General features: G+C 32.0%; 1 pseudogene; it reads right to left on the bottom strand.

Annotated features, from left to right (window-relative positions):
• Positions 1–1834: 1834 nt before the first annotated feature.
• On the bottom strand, positions 1835–3787 carry LOC111621782 (annotated as a pseudogene).
• Between the last annotated feature and the right edge of the window lie 4348 nt (positions 3788–8135).

An 8135-nucleotide genomic window follows, 5' to 3' on the forward strand; every position in this document is an offset into this window, starting at 1 on the left:
AAAGTAAATAAAAAGTTCCAATTAATTTACTACTTAAATAACCTAAATATATCTGTTTTCTTTCAAACAAAAGAAACCGCAGCTTTCTAGCTACACGGAATCATTTTACAACCCTCTTTGTTGACAAGTTTATGGCTTGACGTGGTTTGTGATAATTATTAAATCCAAAATATTTTAGTGCAAACGGCTTCCTTTTAGTCATAATGACTCTATTCCAACTACAGTACTGTATTAATTTTCTTGGTCCAACTTAATAATAATAAATTTGATGCAAAAAATTTTTTCTATTCTTAGTCTATGGAGAGATATTGTTGTAAATTATTGGTTGTTATAGCTTTTTGTACATTTCTTTTTGAACTCCTGTTATTTTTTTCTAGTTTGAATGACATTAGGTTGACGAATAAGCGTCTTTTCAGAAAAGATTGGTATAGTCGAATTTGAATCAATCAAAATCTAGAATGTAAACAAATGCTAAAAAATCTTTATTTTCATGGTTTTTCAGCAGTATTTTCATTTATTTTTGTTATTTGACGCTATTTAGACGAATAAGCAAGTTTTCCGAAGCATAAAATTGAAGATTTCCCGCCAAAATAGAAACTTCCTGATAACATCGGAAATGACGTTCTAACATCATTTTATTCTATTTGATTCTTCAAAAATCGTTATAATACTATGTATTAGACTTAAAATATTCGATATCTAAACCAGAAAGTGTTAGCTAGAAATAGACCTATTTATAGAACAACTCCCCATTTCTCACTTCAGGGAAAGTTATAAAACAGTTGGGTGTTAATGACTTTGTGAAAGGGAAATGTTCTACACTTAGAAACTTGGAAAGAAGGGATTTGGCCTGTACCGTCCAGCGGACCGCATAAACATTGATAAGGGGCCTTATGTGGCCCGCGGGCCGCAGGTTGTGCACCCCTGCATTAATAAACACTAAGTTATATTTTAAAACATAGAAGAGTTTACTGATTTGATTATATTAAATTAGTTAGATACAGTACATTTATAAATGTATTACTAATGTAATTTCAGGCTTTAGCTAGTGCAAACTTATAAACATTACACGTTAAAACTAAAAGCAAGTAGGGTTATTATATGGTAATTTCAACTAGAAAATACAGGTACTGAACAATTTGAATTAAAAAAATTGCCACAACTGTTTTTAATAAGACTTTTTTACATCTACTGATGAAGCTGATAAGCGAAATATATATGGATAAAAAAGGAAAAATAAAAATAAAGTGAGAAATTCTAAATAGGTTTCTAGTTCATCTCTGTTTTTAATTCTATCAAAATCGGATTTAAAAAAGTGATTTTCGCTTGTTATTTCTTAAAAGATTTTTTAAAGAAAAATTCTTTAGAATATATTTTAATATTTAGAATAACCAATCCCATTGTTTTATTATTTACTTACTTTTTAAAATGTTTCTAAAATGACTTAGGCAAATGTCATTACTTTGAGCAGCAATAAGGCCAGTGTGAACCTTTTCGGGATGTTTCTTTTCAATAAAATCAGTCACTTTCTGATAATACCTCAAGATTTCCCTATGTANATTAATTATTGGTAACTATAAAAATATTTGTAAAAAATAATAATTTGAACATCATGATTTTTAATCAAATTAAATTTTTTATTTAAAAAAATTATGATTTTCTTTCACGGTCATATTTTTGATCCGAGTGAATACTTTGCAATAGATTCGGATCATTTATTAAAATGTCGTGAAATATTTCACATGAATTGGTCAAATTATATTTTACACTTAATATAGATTTTAAAGTTTTAATGTTCAACTGCGTTTTTTCAGTTATCCATATTTTATTGATACTAGAAAAAACACGTTCTGTTGCTGCATTTGTTCCTGGAGAGCACGAATTCTACTATTTTCAAAATATTTTGATAAGGAATATTATTCTGTTTAAAATGAAGGAATAACCTCTGTCCATTTTTTGTCTGTTTCCACATTTGCAGACAACCAACATTTAATTTTTTCATCTGTAACATATCTTTTTACCAATGACACCTCATCAAAAAGATCATTTTCGCAAATATTATTTTTGGAAAATGGTTACTAATATATTCAAAAGATTTTTCCACATATTCCCATAAAATCTCTTTTTCTAATGTCATCCAATGAAAATTTTTAATATCTTCCAATTGAACTGTCCATTCTTCAAGATATTCCAAGCAGTTATAAAAATTTTTGACATGTTTCAGAAAATCAGGTCGTTTAATGGCACCTTGTTCTTCTAACCTAGTGATGTCTTTTCGAATAATTAAAGGAATGTAATCGTTATCAATTTTTTCTCGTAATTTTGTTTTTAAATTATTGATTTTATTTGACACTTCCATAATTGAAATTTTGTCCCCTTCAATAATTTTCACAGCATTGTGAAATAATGTAGCTTGGTTGTGGATGAACTGAAGCCAAATTTGTGATGTGTCATTTTCAAAAAAGAGCTGCAATATTCTTGGACATTTATCTTGTGATAAAAAGTATGATTTTAATGGTTCGTATATTTTTAAAATATTTTCTACAGCTGGTAAAAGAGCTAGCCATCGTGTTTTGCTGTAACCAAGAATTCTTTTATATTCGATTTCTGCGCTTTCACAAAAATCCTTCAAACTTTCAACACGCACAGTATATATATAAAAATACGAATAAATTTTTGCAATAATATTTTCAACATCAACTGGAAGTAAGTCAGATGCTGTTTGAATAGTATTATGTAGAATGTGCGCTGCACAACCTACTCCAATAATTTTTTGGTTCAAATGTTCGTTAAGTTTCGTAAAAACGTTATTGATGCCTCTTCTAGCTTTTCCACCAAAATTTGCGTTAGTGTTATCCGCACAATAGGCAATAATTTTATTGTTCAAATTATTCTTTTTTAAAATAGTACTTATTGAATCAAAAATTATTTGTGAAGTTTCACCCGGCAATGAAACAAAATATAATATTCTAATTTTAATTCCTGTTTCTGGATCAAAAAATCTAACAATTGTGGGAAATAATTTTAAATCTCTGTGATTGGAAGCATCAGAATATATGGATATAAATGCGCATTTTTCTAATTCTTTCTGCAATTGTGAAAACGAATATGGTGAAGAAACATTACAAATAATTGCTTCGGTTTTTGTCCTTGCACATGCAAATATTTTTGTTATATAATGTTTTGATCATTTGCGACGTACAATCCGTTGATCTGAAACTTTGATTGTTGTTTATGGTGTGGAAAGCAAATAGCCCTTCCGCTAATGCTAGTTGTTTTTCCGTGTTGCCAAAGCTAACACTGCAAAAAAACTGTTCCATTTTAGACAAGGAAGCGGCATTATTCAAAAATCTTTTGTGCCTCTTTGTCGCTAGATGTTTAGTAATATCGTTTTTTCCACCATGTGAGACCGAAAATTCAGCATTGCATTTATCACACCGTACCATATAGTCTATTTTGGTTTTTTTAATAAATGGAAATTATCTGCTTAGCTCTTCATTAAATTTGCATTCTCTTTTTTTAATCATCTTTTATTCTGTGGGTAAATACTAGAAATAAATAAAAAATTTACTACAAAAGCTAAAAAAGAGTATTAAATTTTACCTTATTGACTGTTATGTTGTGGCGACTATTGCTTTACCTTCGTCAATCAAATAATGAGTCAAACCGAACGTCAAATTGAAAACAACAAACCGCACTGCCTGCACTTATCTGAATTAAGCCGAGACGTAACGACAATGATCAAACACCACTGAGTCTAACTCGGTACATTGCCTAATTTAGTTTACTCTGCATGCATTTTATGTATTTTTTATTTCTTTATATTCACCATAATACTTAATAAATAATAGGTAATATATTTTTACAGTACATTTAAAATAAGAAATGCAGATATTTTCTAAAAANATAAAGTAGTTTCTATGCATATAACTAATAAAAAAACAAATCTAACAATTTAGGTATAAAATAAATACAGGCAAATAAATCTAAAATTATGCAATATACTAAATGGTATATGCATAATTAATTATTTATTTATGTAGATTTTTTCATGTATATTTTCTGTTTGACATCGCAGCCTTTACAAGATGTGCATTTTCTGGCTTTCTTATGAATTCATAAAATTCTCAACTGCTCATGTCAAAATTAAGTTTTATGTGTGATTCTGCTTTACTAGCTCAACCCTCATCCTGTTACGGTTGTCTGTCCAGGTATTTCCCATAATCGAAAAAATTGGTTCCATGTAAGCATTATTTATAGGTATTGACAGAATCTTACCAACAAGTTTGGGTAGTTCAGTGAAAACATTAGAGGAAAATTTTTTTATCAGTTGGCAAATTGAGTGATTTGGTGGACGGAATGATCTTTTTAAGAAGACAGATGTCGTCATATAATTTATCGTCATATAATTCTACATTTACATATTTTGCAGCATTTAAAAAATCTTGGTATTTAAAATTTTCATACTTAAGATTAATCACTGAAAAATATTTGAATGGGCTATTTTCAAAAATATAAAAATTTACCNAAGACTTTTTACTTTCAGACAAAAATTCTTAGTTAAGAAATAAGTAAAAACATGAGTTTAAACAAACAAAACAAAACATACTTTTCCAAGCAATATTACTTCGCTGTTATTCATTACTTTCACCTTTATATCAGGAGAAACCCAGCCACTTGTTAAATAGTTATGGGCCTCTAAAGATTTGTAAGCTTTCATTTGTGACAGGATGTAGAAATTTGTTGTCGAATCCAAATAGTTTATAATGTCACCAAATTTTACTTTCGGCCGCAGCTCTTGATCTACAACGAAGTCTGATAAACTGGCTTCGTATGGATTGCCTTGACATAATGAAATTTTTGTTTTGTATAGAGCTGCATTTTGTCCTGTTAGACTGCTAGAATAGCCCGCAAGAAAAGAATCTTTTTTAACTATCCATGATAATAAAACTGCAGTATTTCTGTACGTTTAAACTAAACAAATATGTCGAACAACAGACCACGTGCAAGCTAAGCATGCGAAAGCTACCATAAAAATGGTGAAGGGGCAGAGCAAATGTGTGTTTTAAATCTCTCTATTAAATCTTTCATAGATGCCCTTAAGTCAGCTTTAATTATTTTTAAAGCTGAAAATAATCTTTCCACACTGACTTGTGTTGGGGGCATTGCTGTGACAGATCTAGCTGCATCGCGAATAATTTCTGGATAAATTGAANCCAAAATCGGGACGTGTTGTCATTTTATATATAATCGAAAAAATTTATGTATGATCGAGTTGTGTAAATTATAAATAATATTCAAACTATCATTTTTAACATATTTTTTGGAAGAAATTCTTTTATGCTAGCAAGAAGAAACTTTACTACCGTAAACAACAAAAAGTAACGTATATACATGAATTTTTTCGTATGTGTATGATGATTGCTGTATTTTTGGCAAATTTTTGAATAATATAAGTTGAAGACCTTGGTTGAGTAATGTGCGCAGTGAGTATTTTCGAACAATGAACAGTGAAATGTCATGAGTTTAAAAGGGTTAAATTAAATGGTTCAATGAGGCCAGTAGATGTCAGGTGCTATGAAGTTATCACTCTCTGTTTGATGTTTAAACATTTGGCACACTTCTTCCATTGTGCTAGATGTTAAATTTGGCCTTTAATCTGATATGAAATGACAAAATTGCAAAAGAATGGTTCTGTAATTGTGTTTGCATCTTGGGAGGAAATGGCATGGCTGAGGCATATCTTGAAAATAAATCAATAAATACAACTAAATAGCAGTTGGATCAATCTGTTACTGGGAGCGGTTTTATATCATATTTACAACTCTAAGTTAACATCTACTTTGCCAATTGGGACTACAGAGTAGTAAGTGAATGTATTTTAATCATTAGCAGTCATTCACCTATGATGGTATTAATGTGACTGAACAACAAAGTCAGTCTGAGTAATAATGCTCAGCTCTGGCAGGGCAACCCAATGGGGACCAGCCTTCCTCATTCTCAAATACAACCCAGAAATGTTTACATAGTTTTTTGTGCAGCCTATTTTGCACTTACAGTATTCTATTTTTTGAGAGTATATTTCCTGTGTTTATGGTCAGTGGGGTCCCCTTCTCAAAATAGGGGCCTTGCTCAGTGCCTGCACTGAGCAGGGCCCACTAGATATCAAATAGACTCAATACTGTTTTCATCAATTTCTTTAGTCTCTCTAGGTTTCCTTTCCTTGATGTGGGTTCCTGTCCATGATGAGGACACCTTGCAGAGATGGTTTAGTAACTATCATCCCTGGGATCTGAATGCCCACCCACGTTTTCATGCATGGTGTCCCATATGCTGGAAAGGGGGATCCTGGTAGTTGAGGGGCAACATAATGTTTCCAACATACCACTTTGGCCCCTGCTTCGGATAAACGGGAGGCTCAAATTAGGCTCTGTTTGAATCAATCGGCTGGCTGGTCACTGAGTCATTATTGACCTCAGCTTGGAGTCAACTGATCGATGCAGACCGGGCAGACACGTCAGACAAGATGTGCTCTTCTTGACTGCATTGTAAGGATATAGCTCATGGGAAACCCTGGTGTGATGGTCCATGGAAATACTCCATGCGACTGCATCCCTTTGTTGGGCCCCATGGTGGGTGGGGTCACTAGGAGCTGAATATTTGAATTTTTCAATATGGATCCAAAAAGCACGAAGCATCAGTGTAAAGACAAATTACCACCAAAGGATGAAAGTTTCTCCAACCAGCCAACTTACCTTATAGTTCATGCTTTTGGCGAAACAGCTCTGTTTTCCTTTTTTGATTCAAAAATTCTTTGAATTAAGCAGGGCTGCAGAGTTGGTAAAAAAAAAACACTCAACTCCAACTCGGGATAATTTTAGTAGGCTGACTCTGACTCCAACTTTGGCAAACTTAAATACCAAGTCATTATATGGGGGGACAGAAATGCTCATAAGGAGGTACCCTACTCTGAACAGAGCCCAGGCATTTACTCAAATACTTTTATTGTTAGTATTTTTCATATTCAACTTATGTTAATATTGATTTGTATTACAAAATTAATTTTTAACAAATATTTAATAAGAGGAAAAAGGCGGCAATAAAATTCTACATTTACATATCTTTATTCTACAGCGTATGCACTTCAATTTCATTCTTACAGAAAAGTTAGTCCAACTAAAAAGTGTGTGATCTACTTACTTCTGCCCCTTGTTCTGAAAAGAAAAATATATACTTTGATCAATTAGTCAGGCTCATTCAGAAAAATAGAGTACTTATTTAGAGCAGAGATAATAAAAGAACGACTCAAAAATACTGTATTCATGTTCAATTGGGTCAAAATAATTTAACTACTAAACACAAATACTACAATGAAAATGACATATTTAATAAGTGCTTCTCAAAGCTCAAAGCAAAGCCGTCATTCTCAAAGCTTCTTAAGCTTGGAGAATTTAAGAAAATTGTGTCAAGTTTTACTAGTTGGCTAGCATTAGAACATTTATATTAACATTTCATTTTAACATTAATAATATTTACATTAATCAGGGATGCACAACCTTTTGTGAAGAAGGTCCAAATTAGGATTAAGTTTACTGACTGGGAGACAGACCCCCAAGCGATTAATGCGATGGCTGAGATTGGATGCTGGCGGCAATCTTATTGATGTCTGGTATAATGGCAGATGTTGAAACAACCAGCAGATTTTCCAAATTCTCTTTGGTTAACCTGTTCCGTGTTTTGCACTTGTTTAATTAAATTCATAAGCGAAAACGCTTGTTCGCATACATAGGTACTGCCAAACATGCTTGCACAAAATCGAGCATTGTCTTTCAGTTTTGGAAATGATGTATCTGACAGTTCTTTGTAGAATGTGAGGAGATTAGAATTTTTGAACTGTGATTTCAATTCATCACTGCACTGGATGTCTATCAACTCAAGTTGGACATCTGGAGGGGCATCTTCCACTTTCACATCAAATGGAGTTGAAAAAAGTTGCAGGTAGATCTTGTATTTCTGGAATTCATCAAACCTCTCATTGAATGATGTAAGGAGGGTGTTAACTTGGTCAGAGTAATCCATCTTCATATGTGGGTATTTCTCTTTCATGGCCTTGCAATGTGGAAAGTGTGTAAAGT

Source organism: Centruroides sculpturatus, unplaced genomic scaffold, assembly GCF_000671375.1.
Source record: "Centruroides sculpturatus isolate CEXI.00-Female unplaced genomic scaffold, Cexi_2.0 scaffold153, whole genome shotgun sequence".
Taxonomy (NCBI): domain Eukaryota; kingdom Metazoa; phylum Arthropoda; class Arachnida; order Scorpiones; family Buthidae; genus Centruroides; species Centruroides sculpturatus.